At 40.2% G+C, this 27,096-nt stretch overlaps 1 protein-coding gene across 7 annotated transcripts in view; it reads left to right on the plus strand.

Moving 5' to 3' along the window:
- Positions 1-22,930: 22,930 nt before the first annotated feature.
- The window catches only part of LOC105483597 (EYA transcriptional coactivator and phosphatase 1), a 336,783-nt gene continuing 332,617 nt past the window's right edge, over positions 22,931-27,096 (plus strand). For 3 of the 7 annotated variants that reach the window (XM_011744522.2, XM_071068121.1, XM_011744521.2), the window contains exons 1-2: positions 23,626-23,680; positions 24,088-24,134. The gene's annotated coding sequence lies outside the window, so the exon portion shown is untranslated. Of the gene's footprint in view, positions 23,178-23,395; positions 23,526-23,624; positions 23,681-24,087; positions 24,135-27,096 lie in introns of those variants that run through there. The other 4 variants (XM_011744523.2, XM_071068118.1, XM_071068120.1 and 1 more) reach the window with 4 other exon arrangements.

Here is a 27,096-nt window from a genome sequence, read left to right on the forward strand (position 1 = left end):
CTAAAACAGCTCTTCTTAAGGTCACCAGTGACTCCCAGATTTGCAATACCAATGGTCAATTACCAATTCTCATCTTGACCTTTCAGCAACCTCTGGTATTAAAGGGTTAAATCTTTCTTTATTCACTTAACTTCTGAAACGTGTCACTCTCCTGGATTTTACCCCACCTCATTTAGTTGTTCTTTCCCAGGATCCTATGCTGGAATCTCTTCCTTGAACTTGATCCTATGTATCCATGTGGTCAGGGCAAAATCTTTGCAAAATTTCCCTTCTGTGTGCCTACTTTCTTGGTGACCTCACTGAGATTTAAATAACATATACAGGTTTAAATAACATATACAACCATCATGATTATTGAATATTTTGAATCAAATCCTTAATCTAAATATCATAGAGACATTTACCTTTCATATTTTTTTCAATTCTCTAAGCATTATATTTTTGCTGGTTTAATGTCAAAGACTATTGTATTCAAATAATCTTATAATTTAATGAAGTTTTACCCATTTAAAAAAAAAAAGAGAAAGCAAGGGGAAATAATTTACCTACTACCACAGAGAGGCTGGTAAGTACAAATAAAACCCTGTGGACTCTGATTTTTTTCATCCATTTGTTGTATATCACATTATCTATGCAACGTTTTTTCTAGAGTATCTAATAGGGATCTTAAAATTAACACATACAAAACCGAATTCTTGATTCCTCCAATCTTTCCCCACTGGAACATGTTCTCCTCATTGTTACTCATCTTTAGTAAATAATACTATTACTCATCCAGGTTTTCAGACCAAAACCCCATGTGTCATTATAGTATCTATAAGTTTATGGCTTTTATTAGTTGTTAACTGCAAAATTTTTGGCTTCCATATCTTGATTTATTCCTCCTGTTTCATTGTCTTTTCTTTCTTCTGGGATTCAAAAACCAATATCCTCAACCTTTTCACTATGTTCCATTTGTGTCTTATACATTTCCCACATTTTGTCTCTTCATGCTTGAATTCTTGACTTATAATTTCTATTTAATGCTTTTAAAAATATTCTAGTTATCTGCAGAACTTCATCATATTGTCATCTATTTTTAACATAGTGATCATAGTGTGCTCTTTTTAAGCTCTTATCTGATATTCCAACGACTAGATCTTCAGTGGATCTGTTTGTCTTCTACTATTTTCTTGGTTTTCCGTCACTTAATCACACTTGCTAATATGCTTGTTTATTTATTATTGGATATCAGACATTTGAGGCTCTGGACAATGTTGTTTTCCTTCAGAAAATTTACTTTTGTGTCTAGCAGGAAGTAGAAGAAAAAAAGAAAGTAGTTTGAGCTGGATCTGGTTTGTCTTTCAGTTTTTATAAAGTCTGCTCTATTTCCAAATAACTTTTACTCATAAGGTATAGCCCTTCAAGGCTCCCAGCAGAATGTATGAGTTTTATCAGGATTCCTCCATCTTGGTGGACCCGGAACTCCTATTTTTGTCTCCTCAGTGTCATGAGACTACTGAGAGTTCTGTGTAGTTTTCCAGTCTCTCTGTCACACTTGTAGATCGATAAATATCTCAAGGTGAACAGTTACACTGAATTTTGGGCTCACTCCCTGCACTTACTCTTTTTACAGAAGAGGAGTGACTTTTGGAACTTTATGTTCTGGCTGTCTTAGTAGTTCTAAGATGTCTTTATATCCATGTTTTAAGTATTTTATCCAGCTCTTCTAGTTCTCAGTGCACAGTCTGATAAAATCTAATACAGCATAATCAGAGCAGAACCCGTAGGAGTCAATCTTGATTCTTTTTCTTTTATATCACATCCACATTTGATCTGCCCCAAAGTCCTGTGGGCTCTACATTTTAAATATATCTTGAATGTAACCAGTTATCACCACTCTATTCTAAGTCAATATTATCTCCCACTTAAACAATTGTAATAGCCTCCTCAATGGCAGAAGAATGAACTTCAGGTGAAAAGTCAGATTTTGTTTTGAAATAAAAGAATAAATACAGAATGGGTATGGAGACAGTGATATTTTGTAGATTAGGTATTGATGCAAAAACCTGAGGAGGTTCCTCTCCAGTCTCTTCTATTTTCCCTGTATCTTAGGAGGTGAAGTAATCTGCTGGAGAAAGGCCAGGAGTGTAAGATGAGAGATTTAAGGAGAGTGGAAGAGTGCCTTAACAACAACAACAGCAACAAAGAAGCATTGTTGAGGCCTCATTGGAAACTGGTCATGAATGTGGTAGAACCAAGCTACAATGTCATGTGACACAGAAGTAAATAGTTGGGCTCACCAAACTTCATGCTTTGTAAGTAAATACAGTTAAAAGACAAGCGGTAGAGGAATTTGGGATTATTGAAAAGATGAATTTTATTCCTGGAATGGTGGTCTAAAAGCTCTAATTTGGATAGGAATGAAATAGAGTGAAAGCTGATATATTTGGGTAAACTGAAATGGTCAGTGACCTAGAGGTCCCAAGTAAGGTTTAAAAAAAAGCTGTATAATGGAGGTAGAGTTGAACCCCATTTCAGACAAGCTGAAAATGAGAGGGTTGTAGGATCAGAGGTAGGTGCTAAAATTTGTGATATTGGAAATGGAGAGATTGCAGGTGATAACAGTGTCTGAGGTGGAGCTGTGGTCTGGATGACTTAGGTGCATTGGAGAGTAAAGTCAGGAGGAGAGAAGGAACTGAGAGGCTTCTATATTGGCTGTTGAACCTGAAGTAACTCATTGGCATTGAAGTAACTCAAAATGATGGCAGGCTTGGGGTGGAGAGAAGAATGATAAACAAAAGACCAACGTCTTTCACTGGCTGGGAGGTTAGAATGGCCTAGCTGAGTAGCATAGGCCTCAAGCAGGAGGTGTCTCATTATCTCAGAGCAGCAATGGAGTGAGAAACCACTCTTAGATCCTAAGTGGGGTGGAGGTGTTAGAAAGCAGACACAGCTTGCCCAGGCTTCCTGAAAGTGGCTTCTTTTTTCCCCAAATCTCAGAGCTGGGTCAAGGACAAGAAAATATATGGCATTTGGGGAATGACAATAGAGTAGAAGACTGATGGTCAAGTGTTTGTAACAGATAACCTGCAAGTTGCCATTCAACCTTGAGACCCCAGGATAATAAGATGTTGTAAAGTGTTTAGATTGTTTGGACACAATGCTTCTTAAATGAGACAGCTAAAAATTGTTATTTACTTTCTGGAAGGTGAACTTAGGTTGTAGTATTACATAGAGCCTAAATATGAAAAAAAATACACTAATGCTCAATAACTGTCTCATTGGACATTATCACATACTTAAGATTTCTCAAAATTTCAAAGGAATATGCTAGTCACAAAAATGATTCCCTTAATTAAAACAGCAAATCTGCTCATTTTGTTGGAGGTGACCTTTCTGTGTCTAAAGGATAAATTGTGTGATTTCTCTCAGTAATGTGTCTGTATGGCTTGATTTTTAGTAAACAATATGGTTATATGTATGCAGGTATACCTTCCAAAAAGAGGTAGAATGTAGTCTTATTTTTACATAGAAATTTGGAATAAAGAAAATTTTTAAATGGGTTGATTAGGTCTGAGTTATCCAAAGAGCCCACAATTAACCAGAATCTTGGTTCAGTTTTTTCAATCATTCAACAGACATTCACCAAATACCTAGTAAGTGCAACAAACTCTTTTAAATGCTAGAGATATAACAATAACAACAACAACAACTAGATGTATTTTCTGTAGCAAGTTTTTCTTTTAATTGTGTGGTACTGTTGTCAAACCTAAGACCATTTAATGAAAAGGCAAAAATGGTCATGTAATCTGATCCAAAGAACAGCAAACAGTCTGGAATAGTATGGATTTCTAACAGCTCACTAGCTAATTTTGGAAATCATTAAGTTTTAAATACCCTTGCACATTGGTTTACAATATGCTCTGGTAATCAATATTGATATAAATTGATAAAAATTATGATATTTTTTCATGAAACCACCAAATCATTTCATAATCTACAGAATTGAATCCTTAGGTTGATTAAAACCTAGGCTTACAGATAGGGGGACTAGACATAAGGGGGCTTTTCTTCCTTCTATTGCTAGGACAATCCCTGTCACTTTGGGCAATATTCTCAAAAGTATCTTAGCTTGGAAAATAAAAGTTATGGTCAAGTAACTTACAGATCAACGATCTACAGAACAGAACATACCACCACATTTCAAAAGAAACAAAGTAAGCATGCAGCAGTCAAATCTGAATTTATAAAATTACTTTATGATATTTAAGTTAAATTTTTCTATCCACAACCAGCTGTGGATTCTCTATAAGTTTTTCTGAGTGTTTTTTAAATTAATTATTTGAAAACAAAAACAATGTTGATTAATGGGAACTTGGGTTTTAGAGCCGAGTTTTAATGGGTAGTGACATATGATATTTATCTGCAGAATCAGTAAAAGCTATTAGCTTTTGGTTCCACCACAGAGAGACAGCAGCATGCTATGCATGATATCCAGAAAAAACACTAAAATAGTTTAACGAGCAAATTTCATTGTACCCTCAGGGGCGATTTTTAGTCAAGATCACTCCAAGTCTGCTATAACAAAGGTCAGGATATAAAGAACACAGAGGTACTGTCCAAAGTGCCTTGATCTTTTCTTGGTGACTTACAGTGTAACTGTCACCCACAACATTCCCAATTGACAGTCTTTCCTTTAAGTCTGAAAATATTATTATATGTTTTACTTCACTTGTTTTTCTCATTTGTAAGTTAGTGCATGAAATGTATGCATATGCACAATTTGTTTTCAAAGAAAGATTTTTGCCCTGAAATTACGTTTTAGAATTAAATCTGTTTGGCTAGATTATTATCCTATTGCAGCCAATAAAACAAAATTACCCCCTGGGTTTCTGGGGTTAAGAATTTGGCCTAGCAAATTCATAGCTCATGTATCACTAAATGTCAGTTCATTAATAATTTTTATGTGCCGTACTATACAGATGCTATTCTGAGAAATTTAATTCCATGTAAAGATGTCCTAATGATATCTTTAAAATTTACCAGTACAGACTTAGGAGCAGATATACACCCATTTTATAGATGAAGAAACTGAAGTTAAATATAAAAATCACAAGGGAGAAAAAAACCCCAAAAATATAGAACCCAGTCTTCTGCTACATGAAAAACAGAAGTTTATTATCTGACAATTTTTAAAACAGGATTAGAAAAGATATGGGGATTCCAACTTTACTGTTCTTGGTTTACTCTTTCTGAAAATGTCCAGAATTATATTGACACTTACTGAGCACTTATTCTGTGCTAAGAATTCTACTGGGTGCTTACTCTACGTTATTTAAGTTAATTTTCACAACAACGTTATAAGGTTGTATTGACAACTACTATGCAATGCACACTGAAAAGATGAATTGATTTACCTTGGTCTCACAGAGCCAGGACTCAGACCCAACTGTCTAGTTCCAGAGCACCTGCCTTAAACCACGCTGCTAAACTACTTCTCAGGGTGAGGTTGACCCCTGTGATGTTCAGAAATCTATGAGATTTTACTACCTCCCTTTTGCAGATGGAGAAACAGAGGCTCTAGCCCTGTGCAAGATCACAGTTCACTTGACTTCAAAGCAAAACTCTTTACCCTGTGTCACCTTAATCCCAACCTTCCTCTGAATTAAAGTAAAATTATTGTATTTTTAAAAGTATACATACTTGATGTTCTTCAGTCTTCCCTTTGTATCATCTAGTATTTCCTTTTTCTTACTGAAAAGAATGTTTCTATATGGTTAAAAATAGAACTCTTTTTAGGGTATCTATGCCCATACAGTTATGAAATGGCCTACCTCTCCTTGTCTCAGCCAGACCCTTTCATGGTTGTCAGCTGGCATGATCTGTGTGCACGTAATGTGTCTGCATGAAAGACCATGTGATTGTGAGGGTAAATGACACCATCCTAAGCCCATATAATAAGATATCTACACAGCGGCTATTTTTTATCTTTTCTATTTTTTTTAGACAGGGTCTTGCTCTATCTTCTAGGCTGGAATGCAGTAGTGTGATCACAGCTCACTGCAGCTTTGACTTCCCAGATCCTCCTACCCCAGCTTTCAGAGTAGCTGGGACTAAGAGTGTGCACCACCACACCTGACTAATCTTTGTATTTTTTATAGAGATGGGGTTTCACCGTGTTGCCCAGGCTGGTCTTGAACTCCTTGGCTCAAGCAATCCTCCGGTCTCGGCCTCCCAAAGTGCTGGAATTCAAGGCATGAACCACTGCTTCCAGCCTATTTTTGATCCTTATTTGTCCGCTTTTTACCGGATATGTTCACATAATACTTCCAATGTTAGGAAATAAAAACACGAGGGTGGGGATTTTTAGACACTTAAACCACCTTAAGAAGTGTTTTTATTATATGTATTATAATATATATAATATATTGTTATTTATAATTATGTATTAATATAATCTAGGAAATATATATATGTGTATGTATATATGTGTGTTTGTACTAGGAATATTTATACTTCCTAGATTAGCATAGAAGTCCAGTGGTCCCAGTGTTTTATTACTTGCCAATAAAATACTTATACTCTGATTTCTAGCTGTGTGATTTCAGGTTAGTTATTTCTCTATGACTCAGTTTCCTTATAAAATGGGAATAATAAATTCATCTCCTCCAGAGAGTTGTAGGGAATTAAATGAGTTTATTTACATAAAAATCTTAGCTCTCAGAATTCATATAAAGAACCTGGCAACCAGAAGATCAGATTGAAATTTTCATGGTACTAGAATTATGAAGGTACTTACACACACACACACACACACACACACACACACAAACACACATCAAAGCCTTCTAGTGATTTGTTGCTTGTCCAGCTTTCCCCTTTGGCAATATCTTCATGGTAAATCTAACTTCCATGAACACAAATTCCATACCCTCCCTAGTTGCAATCATTTTGTTTTTGAAATTGGAGAAATGCTGAACTACACTACAAGTGACCCATGACAAAGAAGACATTTTGAAGCTAACAAAGTAAAGAAGCTTACTACTAAAAAATGGCAGCAAAAATTAGACTGAGAAATCTGGTGAGAGATCATCTTGTCTGTATTCATCTTAGTTATCTTCTAATGTAGATTGTGGTTATGGTTACTGTCAGCTTTTATATAAAAGAAATCTTAAATGACTATACAGTGTAGTACTGTCCAAAATTTTTAGGTCGATAAGATACAGCATGTTCCTCATAATAGTGGGAAATCATGTTTTCACAAAACAAACCAAATACAGATTTTAGTCCTAAGAATATTAGCAACACACTAACCTTATCTATGAAGCAAATGTAATTGGCAACCCTAACACTGAGAGAGTTGTCAGAGCTAAGCATGTATGACTCCAGTGAAGGTCCTGGAAGTATAATAAAAATACAATGGACCACAGCCAGAACAAAGGGAGGGTAAGCTTCCAGCATAAGCCACATTTAGGTAATTTTTAAAGATAACTGTAATTGAAATGTTAAATCCAACTCTTTGCCAAAGATTTGTTGCCGAAGTTAGAGTTGTGTGTATGCATGAATACTTACACTGTATGTATTTTTGTCCAGTATCGTGTGAAAAAGTTCTCTGTAAGTTTCATTATTTCAAACTATGTTTTTTTCCATTTTCTTTTTTCTGTAAACTTTGCTCTTATGGCATGTTTGTTGATTATCATTTTAAATTGGCAATGCTTGGATTTTCTCTGCCTTGTGAGGTGACGCCAGAACATTCTGGAAAGGTTATAGATTCAAGGCAAACATATAAAGTGAAGGAAGACAAACAGGCTCCTGGTAATTAATACAGTACATTGCTGAATAAAGCATATAAATCTTGCATGTTTGTGTGTGTATTATGCCTATATTTGTAGTCCTGAATCAACAATATGACTGTTATCTTTTTCTATGTACATTGCATGTTCTGATTTAAAATTTCAAAATGCTTTCCTATGTCAATGACAATCTTAATAGAGTCCAATTAGTTCCACAAGGCACTTTCTGATGCACAAGCCTCTGGCTTGATTGCGGTGAATGGTGGGTATTTCCTGTGTTTAAGCCCACATATGGATTGAGTAAGGCAGTGGCAGAGGGACTACTGTTTTCCTTCACTACATCTTCATTTCTTTTTCACAGGCTAAGCCTTTTTGTTTTTCCTGGCTCTGTTGTCAAAATACTGACCAAAGTTTTGGCTCATGGCTTGAAACACCAGGCCAAAACAATCCTCTGGAAACTAGTGTGGCAAAATATATTTTAATCTATACGTTCACCATTCAACCATGTGCATAACCACACCCATTGACCCACTCTGTGGTTTAAAAACAACACGAGTTTGCCCCCAGAACAGTTTGATTTATATGACAAGTTTTTTCAAGCCTGCTCTATCAACATTAAAAAATGTTCTGAGGCTTGGTTTCATCACATCTCTGGTGGAAAAAAAAAAGTTTAGCTACCCTAGGATCTTTTTTTTTTTCTTGTTTTTAAAAATAAGGTGAATTTCTTATGCATTCTGCAGAATTTCTTTGCAAATATATTTAAGCAGAATCAGAAAGTACTTAATGCTATTATTAACAGTATTTCTTAGTGGGTTTCAAATAAGAAAAGATTAAGAATTTTCCTTGAATGAGTCATCATATTTTCCTTTTAGGTTAATTCAAAGTGATTAATTCCTCGAAGTGTCAGAATCTACTCTTTTTTTTTTTTTTTGTCTTTTCAGAAGTCCTGCATTAGTTCTTTATTAGCTATGTTTTGCAATATAAAAGCTCCAAGAGTTGATTTTCCCAGTCAAGTTTAAATATTACTCGAGAGATAAGATTATCCAGAAGTTATCCTGATGAACTTTATTATCTGTGGACCCTGCTCTTAATTATTCATCCATTTCATTTCCTCTTTGAATATCCACTGAATCCCCCTTTTAAAGTTCTGAACTAATGAATATTTGAATTAATGCTAATTGCATTTTATGTCAACAAAAACAGATTTTGATTTGTGTCTAAAAGTACCTGCTCCACTCAAGATGTTTGCCTTCAACAAGGCTACATTGGAAAATTTTACTGAATTACATTAAATTTCCCACCTGGATTTTCTCCCAGATGAACAGCAAAAGCTAAAGTCGTCAAGAAAATATCCTTTGACTTTAAATTAAGTATTAAAACTTTCAGCAAAAGGCAATTTATAGTGTGTGCTGCAGAGAATTTTACGGTTTCCCCTCTCTGAACTAAAAGAAAAAAGGAAAAAGGAAAGTAAGGGAGGGTCAAAGTCTTTTCAGTTGTAAGCATCTCATTCATATTCTTTCTATCTCCTTTTTTAAATTCTAATCTGATTTATATCTCCAGGAGGTCTGAAAAGAATAAAGTTTTTGAAGGTCCAAAATCTAGAACCTCCTTTTCGAAAGTAAAGGACACTGTTGATTTGGGAACATAGCATAAGAGAGAGAAGAGGTGGAAAAGGAACGAGGATGAGGACGTGACTTCTGATTGCTGGTGACATACTTTGGGCTAGCTGATAATACAATGTTTCTTTTAGTTAGTTGGATCTTTAGACTTAATTGTTCTGTTCCGTATCTTCAACCCAATTGCCATTTGCTAAACTGTAAATTTCCATAAATCAGAGACATTCTGGGTTCAAACTACATTGATAGTTTTAGATTCCCAGACCTAATGGCTTTCATGTGCATTTAGGAAAAGGGTATAAGATCTTGAATTGAAGACAGCTTTGGGGGTAGTCACTGTCTGCCGGTATCTGTGCCTGTTACTAGGGTACCCTGGTTCTCAGAGCACCTAAGAATCCCTGACTGCCAGCAGTCTTCACCTGGAATTCACCAGGACATCACAACCCATGGTAAAAGCACCAGTGTAATCTGGCATGCAAACACGTGCAACCCGGGGTGGGGGAGGGAGTGCTGGCTATGACACATTGCTAAGTACATCTCTTTGAGGAAGTAGTGCATAACCCAAGGGCCATCCAACTGTCAAGGAAAACCCACAAATGCATTAGAAGGCCAACAGTATACCTGGATCTCCTACATTTAAATGAGATGTGATTTTCATAAGCTAAACTGTATCTTGTAGTGCGCCTTATAGATGATTAAAAATGTGTAGTCATTTTGTAGGAAACAAAAGAGAAAAGCTGATATACTTGGAGCAAACAACTGTTATTTATGAGCAAGAGGGCTTATCTTGATATCTGTGATCTGTTTAGATATCAGTGCTAGAAATACTGGATATTGAGTATCAAGATTTTTTTAATAACTAAGACTAATAAAATATTTCTTGAAAGGCTCAAAATTTTAAAAAAATTATATTGCATTATTTTTATTAGAATGTACAGTTTATCAACTATTACTAATGCATTCTTACTCTCTAATGCAACAGGAATACATCTGTTTTTAATACTTGCTGTATAGATTCATTAGCCTACCAGTCTTTCTGATGTTTCTGCAGTGGCAGAATAAATATCATAATTAATGCTATTTTTGTGTTTATGTATGCCCTTGTTGTACAAGATCAGAGATGTTATTGGGTCTGCTAATGTGACCTTGATTTTTGCCTCAGGTGATTAGTTTAGGAAATGAAGTGTGTCCACTCATTATCCATTGGAGATTGCAAAGATACCACAGACAATCAAAATTATAATTCCAAATGAAAAGAAAGCATGATTCTTTAAAAGTGTTTAGAAGGGTGCACAGCAGGGCATATTTTCTTTCTTACTGGCAAGAGTTTGTAACTGGATATGTTAACATTACTGAGAACATGAAAACATGAAACAAAAGTATTGATTCAAGAATTTACTGAAGAAAAGAATCCAAGTGCATACTGGCTGGTTTTAGTTTATTCTTTTAAAGTACGAGTTACATCAGTTGTTTATGGCAGGCAGGTATAACTTGGCTGGTCCTTCTTGTCATGCATTTCTCAACATACATGAAAGAAAGTGTTATTTGTATTGCTAAATTTACATTATCTCCTCTTTAATTGCATCAGCTGCTAACTAGATCTAGAAATAATGACATTTAAAGGGAAAATGGCAACCATCTCCAGAAGACTGCATTATAATGGAAGAACCTAATTAATTTAACCTCACAATCCTACATAATGGCTAGCCTTCATCACTTCCACAGATGGAGCTCAGAGGAATTAACATCGTGCATCCCCACAGACTCCACAGATTGGCTGGCCAAAGGGAGATTTTTCTTTATGTTCCTTTAATGCACATATTGACAATGTCTGCTTGAAGTATACTAAAAATACAGAGTGTATGGCATTAAGAGGTGAAAATGAAAAATTCATTATTGCAAAAATACTCTGAAAGAGGCAAGACAAATTCTCTTTGTTAAGAGATGTGAGACCAAGAGTTCAATGTTACCTGTAAATATTTTTTCAAGTTTAAATTTCGACAGAAAAGGAAAGCAAGGCTTAACTTCAGGAAAATTAGAGATTTGCAGGTGTCTATAACTAGTCTTTGAAAATATCATTCTTCATTTATTTCTTTCATGAATAATTTGTAATATTTTCCAGAACTTTTGCTAGTATAAGAAAATTGAGATATGTGAGATTTTTGTAATCATGCACAGGTACAACAGGGAATATTTGGAAAAGATAATTGGATCACCAGATTGGTTTAGCTGCTATGCTATTTCTTTTACAGTGACGATTTCATGAGGCTTTATGTACTGCTCAAAATAATTATCAGTGACAAGGTCTGGGAGCATCTCTCCCAATCATTTTTCTTACAAAGAAATCAGGTTCTATATATTTTTAGTAAACCATATGTTTGTTACTTCACATTCCTCCATTGTGAGTATAAACATGGATGCGTGTTTTTCTGATCACAATGAACAGAGGTAGTCTCAGAAAATATTGGCAATAGTCTCTGAGGGAACCCCAATTCTAAGACCCTACTGATAACTTAGATGTATCAGATGAGAAAACAGTTCCTTTAGTAGCTTTCCAAGCGGACAGTCATGAAATTGAAATTATTTACTTGGGTCCCATAGCGATCATAGAAATAGGGAAAACGACAGCTGCGTAGTGTCACCGGAGAAAGAACATTGCCGGTATTAACGCAAACGGTCCCCACTTCATTCAATGGCCATGGCACTTCCGCGTGCAAGCGCTGTGTTAAGGGCGTTTTAGGGGCGTATTAGGGGCGAGAATCCGCCTTTCTTGCAGGTGCTTACAACGAATGTCGGGTTTTACAAACGTTTTCTGTCAGAGTGGTTTTTTAAGCCGTTGATCGAAACCTCCAAAATGTCCCAAATCTCTCTCCACCTCTGGAAAAGTACCGCCATCCGTCCTCTGGCATTCTCCAATCGGGCTTTCTCCAGGTAAAGCGGAGGGCGTCTTTACCTGGAGAAAGCTCTATTGGTCCTCAGGTGGCACACGGCTAACAATTAGCAACCTCCCTAAATGCATTAGCAAAGGTGTTTCTCCAGGAAACGGTAACTGGGCGTCCTTTGCGTCCTGCACAGTCACCTTCCTGATTCTTGGAAAGAACCCGAGACGGCTAGGACCCGGCTGACGCGTCCGGGCTGGTCAGCACTTCCTGGCGCCTAACTTTGTTCTTTCCCGGGACTGTGTCCCAGGATTCCCCCAGAGCAGTGGCGGCCCCAGAAATTCTAGGAGGCCTCCGCTAAGGGCAACTATTGGCTTGGGTCTCACGGCTGGAGGTGGGGGGTCTTGTCTTCAAGCTGCACTGCACTGCACGCTGGCATTTTTACCACTTAGATTGGATGTTACCGGCGGGCGGCAGGGGGAAGAATGCTAACGCTGTCTCAAGCGACCCTTTAAAGGCTCCTCCCCGACCTGAAACGGATGGCTTGCACTTGGCCGAGGCTAAGAACGCCAAAAAATGCGGGGATGTCCATAAAAGCGAGAAGAGACTATGCTTTACTTATCGTAATTTTCTGCCGGCCACCGTTTTTGATAGTAAGAAAATGGTACTGACCACAAAACAGTCTAGAATGTAGGGATGAAAACGGAGGCGGGGTTGGGATTAGGGCTGGAGGCCGTGGATTCTTAGAAATCAGAAAAGAAGGGAGACGAGTTCGGGGTTTGTCGCCCGAATCTGTCAGCAAGAGGGCATCTGGGTTTGGGAGTGCTGTATCCTGGCCTTGTAGCGCGGCATTGGGAGGAAAACGCCCCAGCCTGTTGTTACTCTGTACTTGGGTTAGATACACTGGAAATCCGATCCAGAGTCTACGACCACCTTGCTGGGTGTTCATTCATTGAACACATATTTACTGGTGGGTCGTTCTGCACCAGGAACTATTTTAGACGCTGGGCATACAGCGATGTCACCGTGGGCAGGTCACTTGACCCCTGGGAATGCTCTTTCCTTCTTCAGCAGAACTGCAGGGTTGGACGACTGCAATATAGCAAATATCCCTTCGGCTGTCAAATATGACACAGGCACGAAGGGGTGTGCCCTCAACTGACAGATGAGCCCCCTACTCTCAGCAGTGGGCGGGGAGAAGGACCCGATAGGCCATTTTGCTTTGGTCACTTCTGGGCAGGGGAGATGCTATTGTTCCTCGTGCTAAGCCAGCAGAAGAGAACTGTGCAGAGGTGCAGAAATCTAACTCATCCTAGCCACCGATGAGGCTCATTTTCCAAAATACTGCCGCAGTCTAGGTGAAAACTCCCTTCGGAAGCTTATCCTAAGTATCTGACACTCCTTGGTGTCAGAACTGGCCTCCTTTTGCGACAAACGCGCAGCATTAGGCCCCTTTACAGCTAGGCGCCATGGGCCAAGCCAGTCCTCACCGGGCGACTCTTGCTGTGACCCGGGGTCCCACTCCCGCCTAGCGCTGGGAGGAGAAACCGACGCCAGTCGCTGCAGCCGGGGTCACCTCAGTGACCTGGCCCCCAGTTTGCGCTTCCCCGCGCTGCAGAAGCGATTTTCCTGTCCCAGTCCATCGAAACCTTGCGTGCATCCGCAGCGCTTCCTGGGCGTTTGCCTCTAGCAGATGCTGACAGTGGAGTGCCAGAAAGAGGGAGAGGACCGCCACGGTTACTCTGCCCCTGGGGTCACCATGCGCTCTTCGCCGGCACGTTTCGCTAGTTCCTGGGGGTCCCGCTTCAGGGCAGCAGCATCCCTGCACCCTCTCCACAGGTGGTCTCCCCGACGCCACAGGTGGCCAGCAGGGCTCGGGTGGGCGCAGGAGCACCTCTTTCCTGCCCAGGCCTCCCACTCCTTCTCGGCGCGCTCTGGTGGGGTGGAGAGACAGCCTTCTACAGCTAGTCTAGCTCGGCGCCGTTCCCGTCTGTGGCCTCCTAATCCCACAGCCACAGCGCCTTCCTCTAACCTCCCTCGGTGGGCTTAAAGCCTCCCGTTCTTTCTGGCTCATTCCTCCTGCTCCCTCCCCCCGAACCCCCAACTGAGAGCTGGGAACCTGCGCCAGTGACTGCGCGACAGCGTTGACCGGCCGCGGCCACTGTGGAGCTGGGGGGAGAGGCGGGGAAGGGAGGGAGGGGCGGGAGAAGACAGAACCCTGGGAGAGGCCGTGGGTTGGGGCAAACCGATCCTCGCAGGGCTAAGCAGAAGCAGCTGCTAGTAATAGGCACCGCCGGGAGGCAACTGGTTTCCCCGCCCGGGACGCTCGTGGCTGCCGCGGGCGCGCGGGTGGTGGCGTGGAGAGAGCGAGCGCCCACAGAACTGATCCGCAGCTCAGGCGCCGGCTCCACCCGCAGCCCTCATCTGCAGACTTACCCAATCTTGAAGGAACTCAGCAGCCCCAGGGGGCTTTCCTGATCTGCTCTCCTCACCAAGGCGTCATAAAATGCCCCTTACATCCACTTCTCCCACTGGAAGGAGCTCTCTCCTTCTCCTTCCTTGCATCCGAAGAATGGTGCTAAATAAGCGTTATTCAAAGCTCCACAAGGACATGGGACGGTGGATGTCAATTGAAGTTCCCTCACCTTTTCACACCCAGCAGCCTTGCAGAGATGACCACACACCTCCCATGGTTTCCTGAGGTCAACCAGCAAGGACGGGCTTCACTTAGAAGTATCTCTTGGGTTATCTTTTCCCAAGTACTTCCGAGAAGCAAAATAAGGACATGTCTACTGCCGTGTCGGAAGCTTAAAATATTAGACAAGTGTTTTTAAATGAAGAATTTGGAAACTTAAGAAAATATCTGTCGTGTATGGAAATCCACGACAAACCCAAACGGGCTTTTATCTATCATTTTATCTCTCTCTCCATTATCCACATGAATCTAAAAACCCCGTGATTTTACGAAGCATACGTAAACCACAGGCATTTGGCATTTGCTCTTGTGTTTTATTTCCATACATTCGTGAATTGGTAATTGGCCTTCAAAATCTATACATTCGAAAATATATCCTGAAAAAATAAAGCTTAGCTCAACCTTTTATACATTTTTTTTCTTTTTTCTTTTTTTGGAATTGGGGGAACGTTTTCTAAAGTCTCCCCCGGCCCCCGGCCCCCGACCCCCGGCCCCAGGCAGAGTCCCACTGCTTTCTCAGCCTCTGGTTCCACTACCTCGGTGATATCTAGCAATAAAATCTTTGCGGTCCCCAAATACAATCAATCTAGAATTTCTCTCTTTGGATGTTTAGATCATGCAAAGTTTTCATTACAATCTTGTTAACAGGTTTTATTTAATAAAAGACATGTTAGAAAAGAAAAACAAAATTCAACATTCTTATTGGGGAATAATTTTTCTTAAATCTTGACTTGATTGAGGTATCAGAAGTAGGACTTTATCTTCTCCTTTCCAAAGAAAATTCGTTTTCGATTTTATTTATCAAATGATGCATCTAACATTGACAGAAGTTTGTCTTTTCCTTTTATTTCCAATAAATTATTTTTAGCCAAAAAGCACATTCTGAAGCAAAACAGCTTCCAGAAGCAATCCACTTTCTTTTATTTATCTGCCTACCTGTTTAGCTGCCCAAAACATATCATAAAAGGATGTTCTTTCATCTTCTCTAATTCCTGAGGGCTTGACTGCTCTCTAAAGGAATGAAATTCGATTGTCCTGTTTGAAGGAGGTGACACATTTCTGTGTCTTAGATTTGGACAAAGAAGCTGTTCATAATCTTTGGTAAAATAATCTACAACTACTTAGAAACAGCCTCAGGAACTGCATCTCTCTTTTGAGGCTTCCCAGCAAAAATCCCCAGGACATGCTGCTTGTACATTTCTGTCCATAGACACGTCCCTGTTCAGACCATCACCTTCGCTCTTCCACTTTTATTGGATAAGTGCAGCTGTGAAGAACCAAAAACAATACAGACTGGGAAAGAACAATGGAGATTCTCGGATTCTAAAGCTGTACCATAATTTCCAGTTTCACTTCTCTCTTCCCCGCCTCCCCCAGTCTCCTATCCAATTTGCAGGACCACGTGTGCGGTTCTGCATCCCACAGTCTCTTCTCGAGTTTCTTATACAGTTTTTGTTTTTTTCCTCTCAAGTAGTCAGGGAAAAAAAAAATGCCGAGGGGGAAAAAGGCCTGAAATCGAATTGCAGATCCACCAGGCAGAGCTATAGGTCGCGCCTGCACACTGGACCAGCTCCCAGAGTCTCCCAAGACTTCTAGGAGACTGCCTCAAAATACACCAGGGTCCTAGGCTTGAGAAACGAGATAAACCTTGCCTAAGAAGCTAGATTTCCGTAGAGTGAAGGTGAAATCGACGAAAGAAAACCCTTCTACCTGAGGTGAATTTTGCTTAACTATATGAACTGGGCTCAAGTCGTTTCTTGGTCTTTGGTCATATGATTCCTCCCAAGTCGCCACAGACCTGCGGGCGACCCCAGTCTCTCTCTCTCTCTCTCTCTCTCTCTCTCTCTCTCTGTCTCTTTCTCTCTCTCTCTCTCTCTCTTTCGCTCCCCCCAGCTCAATTTTCATATCAAATGAGCCACCCACTTTTGATCCTTGCAACTACATTTGCAGTATTTCTTAACAGTAAACACTGCTTTGTGATGCAAACGATTTGATCAGCATTTCTAGCTCACAATTAATTTTCTACATGCGTTTATATCCCCTTGTGTCCGGCCTCACTGGCAATCCACTTCCAACAGCACAGAATACAGGTAAACAAACGCACGCCACGTTTTGCCTCCGTGGATGTCATTGCATCTGCTTGCATGTAAGAATTACCCGAGTTGCTGGGACCCGACCCAGACCTATTAAATTAGTGACTTGAGACTGCTAAGAAATTATAGATAACTTAAAGATTAAAAATTGTTATAAGGGATCACACTGCAATGACTACAGGGTTCATATGTTTTCTTGTTTACATATGTGTGTGTATGAGTAACTGGTTTTTACTCCAACTAACATTTTGTCCCAGTTGATCAGTAGTTTTCCTTAGCTGTTGTTATTTGAGTTTTCCTTTTGCATATATATTCTATGATTTTAAGGGAAGTACCTACAGTATGTTAGATTTAGGCAATATTTGGGCTAGCCATTTACCTCATTATATTCAGCAAATTAAGTGAAATCCTGGGACAAATATTTCAGAATAAAATGGCCAATAGTTGTTAGTATATTGTACATTCTGAAAAATAAATGATAAAATTTATCCTTTGGAGTCCCTCCTTTCAAACTCACCATAAACATATGGTTTTGAGTTATGATTCAGTTTATACATATATTTAATATCATGTAGGAGCACTGGTTTTAAGTGATGGCGATAAAGCAATTTTCGGTTTTGTTCCTTAATGGATAGGTTAAAAATAATACATTTATTTGATAAAATAGAATATCGTAGCCAAACAATACACACAAACAAAATATCTCTGTTAGGAGAGAAACCACATGGAGGCAAGGAATTAAAACAAAACAAACAAACAAAACAGACAACAAAACAAAACAAGTCAACCCCAATCAGCAATTCAGCCCTCCATCTGGCAAATATTCAAGGACACTTAGATTTTCATTACCCAAAATAGCTTTTTAGTGCCTCTTGTTATATGTTAAGAAGTAAAGACAATTACCATGTTGGAGACTTAATTTTCCTCACTCTAAATATTTTATACCTATCAAACAAACAATGTATTGTTTGCTTTCCTCTTTCCACTATTCCTTTGGCACTAATTTTGGCACATTGGTGGTGCTTGGTTTGGCATACAAGGCAAGGAAGTCTGAACATTATTTTTACTGCTACCTCTAGGACTATTCTTCAGGCTTATTGTTGGCTAAAGGAGAGCTGCTTGTTTCATCTCAATGGGCCTCCATCCAGTCTATGTTTTTATAGAACAAAACCTTTAATGTTACATCTTTTTGATGAAACCAAGTTTTCATATCCTGGCCTTTGTGAAATAAGGGTATACCTGTTTAGTTTTGTTTTTGCATGATGATAGAAGTCACAGAATGAAACAGATTTTTCTTTTTAAAGAGTTTAACTGTAATTTACAACTGTAAACCAAAGTCAACAAAAGTACTATCAGCTATCTGCCAAAAGCATGGTCAGGAAACAGCAAATAAGATTTAACCTAGATAAGTGCAAGTAGTATGCTAGGGAAATATAATCTAAAAGTCATAAACTTGAGGTCCACTCTTCATGAGTCAAACTTCCAAGCATTTCCATTCTCCTGGCCATTGGGGTTTACTTGTGGAGCATGCAGTTCTGTTCTAAACCATACTGGAAGAGCAAAATGATGAATATTATTTTTAAAATTCACCTGCAATTTTACTCTTGAAGAAAAAGGTGCTATTTTAAAACTTCCCTAGTTGTGAGAAAAAATAATAAATCTGATGTTTGTCATATGATACAGACAGTTTAAAAGAACAATCAGCCATTGCCTTTTCCAGGGGGAGGGGGAGAACATATGACTGACACACTGACTAATCATATTCCCCAAAAGCACTCGTTAAATATCATCTCTTTGTAAATGTCAGCTCACAAATGGATATGGCAGTAAGTAGAATAATCTGGATAAAAGTAAATTGAAAGTTCAGGAAAGCTCCACCTGTAACAGTTGACAACAAAAAGCATATATACAGACATACATATGTATGACAACAAAAACATATAGACATATATGTATACATATTTATGCCAAGAGAAAAAAGTGATAAAATAAAAATTAGATAAATTAAGTTAAACATGCAGAAACATTTTATCTAAATAACTTTGATTCACTAAAAGGAAACATTCAACAGGACAGGTTTTCCTTTTTAGTTAATTAAACATACAGTAAAGTTTAGCATAGTAATTATTTATGAGACATAGGTAAAACATTACTTGAAAATTAACCTTAAGTCTTTAGTAGAAATCTGGTCAAGAATCCTAGTGTTGCATTCCTCACTTGGTCTCCTAAGCTGAGAGTGAATAAATATAAAAGTAAGCTTGTTCCCTTCACCTCAGATCCCTTCACTGCATACCTCCCAAATCCCTGGTATAATTAAAGAATCTGGTGATGTCCTTTAGAAGTCTTGATGGGGAAATTTACTTCCTAATGTTAGCCAACAATAGCTGGTTTAGAAAACCAGTCCTAATGTAATAAGAAATTGACTGGAAAAGTCACAATTTATGGCTCATGTAATAAGTTCCTATTTAGTGAGTAAACTTCTCCCTAGTTTAGTACACGCATGTTTTAGGGGATAAATAATTTTCAGATTACAGGATATTCCAGCAGATTAAAGAGTGCATGTACTTATATAAAGGTCCTAGAGCTTAGAGACTGTATCTTTAGTCTTAGCATAACTTTTGTTGGTATTATTATTCTAGTGCCTTCTACTAATGCTCTCTAGACTGAAGAGATGCACTTTATACTGAAAGAGTTAACATAATTCCTCACCATAATAAGTGACTTAGCTAAGTGAAAGTAAAAAGCCCAGTATTGGAAACAAATGATTCATCCATTCAAAGTTTCTTTAAATTGTTTCTGTATATAAGAAAATTCCACACCTGGGGAGTTGGCTTCACTCTAAGCTGTTCCCACATGGTCCAGTCTTCTCCCACTGGTGCTCAGGAATAAATCTTGATCTCAGTTAAAGGGTTGGATCTTCATTCTCCTTCTTAAGAATAACTGCTTTTAGATGCATTTGGCAAGTTTTTCTATAGGAAAATATATTGCCAAACTAAATAATGAAGGAATTTTCAAAGCGTGTGCGTGTGTGTGAGACAAAGAGAGAGACAGAGAGTGAAAGAATTTCTTTTGAATCAGGACTGGTCACAACATACCTAACCTGTCAGTGTAGACAGAATATAAATGCTCAAAGAACTAGAAACTCTTGTTAATTTTTGCCCTTTGCCTTTCGTAGATCTGTATTTGAGAATATGAATAGAACCTGAGTTTAAATGCACGTTTCTATCACATGTGTTCTGTATTTATGCCATAAGCCAGAGTATAACTCTACACTTCAGCAATTTTTGTGCCTTCATATGAAAAAAAAACATTGTCATGTCTTTATGGTACATAATTTAGGTTAGGATAGCAGTTAGGATTAACGTGTTACAATATGTAAACAGCTGAATGTTCTAAGTCCAATATAAACTAACAGATACATAATTGAGTCCTTATGGCATGTTCTAGTTATTCATGGAAATTCTACAGATAAATATGTCTATATCTACGTCTGTATCAAGATATGTATGTAAACTCGAATATAACCTCAGATGGATAATTATGAATATATGTTCTAGCCTGTTTTGGCTTGGTGTTGCAAAGGACATTTAAATTTGTATTGAAAATTTTATTCATACTTGTATTCATCTAAAATTTAAAAATTAAGTATACTTTAATCAAAAATAAACCCATCTTTGGTGGTATTTGCAGGTGGTGACCCTATACCCAGGCAGGACTGTAAATCCACACTGTGTGCCTGTGACTGATTTGGGATTTGGATTTCTGATCTGGCTGAGTGATGTGTAAAAACCTCAAGTAGTCAACAGCTCCCTATTGGCTATGCATCTAAGGGGCTCAAGAGCATTGTTTATTCCAGCAAGTGTCTGGAATACATTATACTGGATGAGTTGGCTCCTGCTACTCCTGTTTTGGAGAATATGAAGAATTTTATACTGTGCTAAAATAAATGTACTTTGTGCAAATAATTTTCCTAAATAAAAAATTCTGAATATGACTCTATCTGCTGAATCCACTACTGCCAATATTTTAAACATACAGCCTTTCTGAAAGAGTAATGATGAAATAATTCCCCACACCTTCAAATTCAGAAACTGGTTCAACATTTAGATCGGTTTTTTATCCAAGGCCATGTGAAAGTGAGTTTCCCTAAAAAAATAAAATGGTCAGATATTTGGGTTGAGAACTGTTCTCTCAAACTTTAAGAATACTAGGATAAAGTATCAAAATAATTCTTCTATTTAATACATAAAAATTTTAGGTGATATGTTACTTCTGAATTATATAAATTGACTTTTAAAATATGATTTTCAAATAGATAGTATGCTTGCAATCTTTGACATGAGAAACTTTCATTGCCTTTGATAAGTTCTTAGCAACACTTATATCTGGTAGCTTTGGGTTATTTTTTCTCCCCCCCTAAATAAAATTTTTGATCACCTAATCTTTAAGAGTCTCTGGATTTGCTTTTTTATGTTATAGTAATTCTTTATGAATAGGTAGAAAGCATAGGTAGTAGTTTCCTCTTCAAAAAGGAAAAGCCATCCTCATCACCTGCGTAATTTGGTTAACATTTCTATTTGGGCAAGTATTAGAGTCTTATTGGGTTAACAGTTTATTGATGCATTGATTTCTACATGAAGTCTCCCTCACCCAATATACATGGTCTATTTTGGAAAGTTTCTGGGTCTAAAAACATAAAAGTATCCAACAGTTAAGGACCAAAAAAATCAATCTTTGTGTAGATATCTGATTATTTCCTGTGTGTTGTTCTTATCTCAGAATCTATAATCTGTGGCCTTTGAAGGTGAAGGATTAGATCTCATTGTTCTGAATCTTCATGGCAGCTAGGACAAGTCAACAGATACTCAATGACTGACAGAAACAATGGTAAAGTGAGTGAATCTAGACAATTTTGAAAGAGTATGTACAATAATACCTGCATTCATGCTATGAGTTCTACTTTCTAAGGCCCTTTTGCTTACATGATCTCATTGGATGTGAACAATTGAGTGGGGGATGGGGAAGGGATTTCATCTGAGGGAGAGAAGAGCCAACATTCAGATGCTCACTGAGAAGTGATGAGTCCTTATAAGAGCAAATCATCAAGGTATCTGCATATCTTTCACTGCTCCTGATTGGATTCCCCAATCAAGTAAGAGGAAGTTCCTGGAGAAGGAACATCTCAGATTACTGGCTTGTAATGGATGCTTCATCCAATGCTGAAATACTTTGCAGGTTGAATCAAGGTTCTCTATCTCCCCTTAGGTTACAGAGACAAGGGAATTTTGGGGTTACAGAAACTTCCCCCTACCATCCCAAAGCGTCCCTTGATGCAAAGAAAGGCAAAAACTTTAGAAGAAAGGATAATGGGTTAGGGCTGGGCATTTAGTCAAGGCTCCCCTGCCCGACTTTGGGGTAATCCATTTATCATTCTTGGCCTCAGTTACGCTATCTGTAAGAAGTTAGAATACATACCTTTAAGATCACTTCTAAAGTTATTTGGAATCCCAGATGTTTTCATAAGTTTCAGGCTGACTGAATATTCCTTTACATCCAACCTAGAGCCCTTCGCCCCAAATCACCAAATCACTCCACACATCCCCCCCCTTCAGAACCTCCCCATGCACACCTAGCACCCTCGCGGCGACAGAGCGAACCCACCATCCCCTCCTTCTGTTTCTGAGGCCTCTCCCGTAGAATACGCTGCAGGGACCAGGCGTCCGAGACACCCCGTGGGGCAGTGGGCGGCAGGCCCAGGCTCCGGCTGCAGAGCAGAGGGGCGTCGGGCCCAGGGAAGGGGCTGTGGGGTGGGGGGTACGGGGAAGACCCGAGGGGTGCTGGGAAGAGGGCTCACCTCTTCAGCGCCAGCCCTGGTGTCGCTGTGCACTCGGAGCCGCGCGAAGGGCGCCCCTCGACCCGGAGGCACAGGCGCATTTAGAAAGGAAAGAAAGAAAAAGCCACCGCTGGCTCGAATTTCTGGAAGCCCGAGCCGGGTTTTTTGCCCTAAACACCGAGGCGGAACCCCTCTTAGCGCTGCCCCGGCCTCTCTGTTACCCATTTTCGGTTTGCTTTTGGAAGAACCGGTTCCTCAGCCCCGCGTCGCCGCAGTTGTGACACGAGTAAGTGCAGCCGCGCTGCCCGGGGCCCGCCGGGGACCCCCGCGCCCGCTTCCCACCGTGGCCTGCGCCGGCCGCGCTCCCGCCCCGCCCCGCCCGGCCGCCCCTTCGGCTTCGGCCTCCAGTTGAGTTGCGGTGTCGAGGAGACGTTGTTGTGAAACTAAATCTGACCCTGGGTTCCCAGGCGGCGGCCCAGAGCCCGCGGCTGCTGACGCCCTCGGCCCCACCCCGGGGCAGGAGGGCGGCGATCGGCGCCCGGGAAGCGGCTGAAGGGCGCCCCGACTCCCAGCGAGCGCCGCCCGAGCCCCAGCCCGCCCGGGCAGCCTCAGAGGCCGAGGGTGCCGCCGCCAGGTACGCGAAGCCACCTGGTAGGGAGCAGGGCGCGCGCAAAAATGGGGCCTTACGCAGTGGCCGGCAGGGGAGAGGCGCGGCCGCCCATGGCCCAAGGCGTCGGGCGCTGCACGTGGAGGGATGTGTCAAAGGCTGGTTTGTTTTCCTTTGGGGAGGTAGTAACTGAATGGGGCGTCGGGGGACGGAGGGGAGGGTCCTCCTTGCCTGATTTGATGTTGTGATTGCCGTCTTAGACATGTGCATGCACTCGAAGCTCCCGTAATGGGAAACATTTGGAGGGCAGCCCGGGCAGGCAGATATTTAGTTTTAGCGCTTTCTGGCCCAGGTCTTTCCTTTGGCCAAAAGTGGTTTGACTGGTCCAAGTCAAAGAGGCGAGTTAAAAGACGTAGAGATGAATTGGAGGGGTCTACTTTCGGAGAATTATTATTTCTGTGAATAATTAGGAAAGCAAAGAAAAATAAACAAGATCTCTGCTTTACCTTTCATGAGGGTTGGGGACGGGTGGGTGGGAATAATGCCTGCTGTGTAAACACTTTTCATCGTTTCCTTTATATTAATCAAGGCCCACCAGACTTTTGTTGTTGTGGTAGCAAGACCGACTAATGCTAGGTAGGTAAATCATCTGGTAAAACTGAAGGTTTCTTTAAAAAAATTCCAGTGGGAGAGTGACTGAAATCTGTCATGAAGTGTGAATTATATATTCAAAATAATCGAGCTGGGGGCGGTGGCTCAGGCTTGTAATCCCAGCACTTTGGGAGGACGAGAAGGGCAGATTGCCTGAGGTCAGGAGTTCGAGACCAGTCTGGCCAACATGATGAAGCCCCGTCTCTACTAAAAATACACAAAAATTAGCCGAGCGTGGTGGCAGGCGCCTGTAATCCCAGCTACTCGGGAGGCTGAGGCAGGGGAATTGTCTGAACCAGGGAGGTGGAGGTTGCAGTGAACCAAGATTGCGCCACTGCAGTCCAGCCTGGGCAACAGTGCGAGACTTCGTCTCAAAAAAAAAAAAAAAAAGAAAAAAAAAAAATTGGTAGAAAGTGTCTACTAAGCACAGAGGATCCTGGCTATGAGTGCAAAGTACAGGAATAATATAAGAGCAGGAAGTCCATGTTGGTCAATGAAGGCATTCTTCCATTTTGTTCATAAACACTAGTACCCTCAATGTCCTGGATCTCTCCTTTGAGTTGTTCATTCAACCACTATTGGAAAATGTGTATTGTACCAGACATTTTGTTACATGGATAAAAATGGTTTCTGCACTGAAAGAGCAAGCAGTCTAGTGGACAATTGTGATCCAATGTGACTGGTGCTCAGATGGGGAAAAAAGAGGTGTGCAAGACTTCCTGGAGGAGCGGCCTGAATGAGACTTGGAGACCATGTAGGACCCTGGGTGGAAGGGGTATTGGCCAGGTGGAGAGTTGTTGGCACTAGGGGCATCTGGGAGTGGTCTGGGGTAGCTGCAGGTGAGCAGGAGAGGCCTAGGGTAGACACTGATGTGCTGGGAGGGTAGCTGGGGTTAGATTTGAGCAGGGATGGATGTCAGACAAAATGAAACTAAATTAGACCTGTTCCCTGCCCAAGAGAGAGCAAAGTGTAACTTGTGTCACCATTTGGAATCTGTGAAGGCAGAGAGAAGTGCCAATTGAGATAGGGAACAAAGACCGGGTGCAGTGGCTCACGCCTGTAATCCCAACACTTTGGGAGGCCGAGGTGGGCGGATTACGAGGTCAGAAGATCTAGACCATCCTGGCTAACATGATGAAACCTCGTCTCTACTAAAAATACAAAAAATTAGCAGGGCATGGTGGTGGGCGCCTGTAGTCCCAGCTACTGGGGAGGCTGAGGCAGGAGAATGGCCTGAACCCGAGAGGCGGAGCTTGCGGTGAGCCGAGATCGTGCCACTGCACTCCGGCCTGGGTGACAGAGCGAGACTCCCTCTCAAAAAAAAAAAAAAAAAAAAAAAGGAACAAAATAAGAACTATGAAAACATCTAAAAATCTAATAGGGGAATGATTTAGCCTATAAAAAAAGTTGAGATGTTACAAAAGATAATTAGAGAGAGAGGTGTTACAATAACGGTATTGATTTGCTAATTGTTATCTTAGTAACCTGAAATGCAACGCCTAGAAGTGTCTAATTTTTCTTAGAAAATTGACTTACATGATCTAGCTATTTTTTTCTGGATATAAAAAGTAGACAACTAAGTATATTGCATTATGGTTTTATGACCTTTTATCCTTTATGAAGTGCTTATCATCCACTCACACTTATTTACTGAGCATGTGCTATGTGTAGGGTGCATCGTCATTGTTTTCCATCCTATTAGATGGCATTAATGCCATTGTACTGATGAAAAAACAGGTTCGGACTGGTTAATATTTCCAAGATTATAGAGTTGATAAGTGCCAGAGTTACAGACTCAAATCCCTACCCTCCTGCACCAAGTTTTCAGTCTACCCTTTGACTCATCCAGACTGGCTCTGCTTTTAGCTTTCTCCCATTCATCATTTCTATCTGTGACTTGAAAGAAGAAAGCTAAAATGATGGTTTTTAGGTTGGCGTATTACACAAGACTGGAATGGATATCCCTGTCATTGGCTTACGGAATCATGAGTCCAAGAGAATCTGAGTGAGCTTGACTGATAGGCAGAAACTAGCAAAATGAGAATTTCACAGAAATGAATCAGTTTCCCAAATATAGAACAGAGGAATTACGACTTGAAAACAGGCCATTTGCAGAAGAATTTGAGTATCCCTAAGCTCAGTAAGTGCCAATGGTGTTCAGATCCAGAGGTCATTGACCAACAGGCAGGTCCTGTGGATGGGAATCAGAAAGTTAAGTAACTCATTTTACAAAGACGTACAATCAGGTTTCAATCCTAGAGAGCAGAGCCTTTAGGAAAGATTGTAATCTTCAAATATTTCAAGGATCATTTTGTATAGGAGGATGTTGAAATATTGTGTTGATGCAGAAGAAAAATTGACCTTAGAGAAGAGAGCTTTGATGATTCTATTTCAGATTAGTATAAGGAAAAGCCTCCTAAAGACTAAACTTTCCAGCGCTGGACCAGGTGGCTTAACAAACTTGTCCAGAGCTGAAAGGTTAGTCTTTCAGAAGCTTTCAGGAGGTGAGTTTCTTTTTCCCAGAAGTATTCATGCAGAAGCGGATTGGCTATCTGCCAAGGATGTTTCAGAGGATTCCTGCCCTAGATAGAAATTTGGATTCTGTGACTTCCTTCTGTGACCCCATCACACCATCCTTTGCCATGTATATTTCCATCATGTTATGCCACCCATTAACTCTTTTCTCATAGTATTGAGGGGAGACCGATTTCTTGAACCTTTCTAGCTTTGCTCTAATGTGAGTTGCCCTTTGGTTTCAAGGGAAGAGTGAAATTCAAAGAAACCCTGAATCAGTGCCTCTTTTCTGACAGCTTAATGCTTTCTCCATTACTGTCTTTTGATTTTTGTTTTTTTGGCCCCTGAGACTGCAGTCCTGCAGTCTGATTCCATCAGGCAATCCTTATTTTGGTCAAGAAGCAATGAAAAGTAAGAGTCAGCATCCAGGAAA

Source organism: Macaca nemestrina, chromosome 8, assembly GCF_043159975.1.
Source record: "Macaca nemestrina isolate mMacNem1 chromosome 8, mMacNem.hap1, whole genome shotgun sequence".
Classification (NCBI taxonomy): Eukaryota; Metazoa; Chordata; class Mammalia; order Primates; family Cercopithecidae; genus Macaca; species Macaca nemestrina.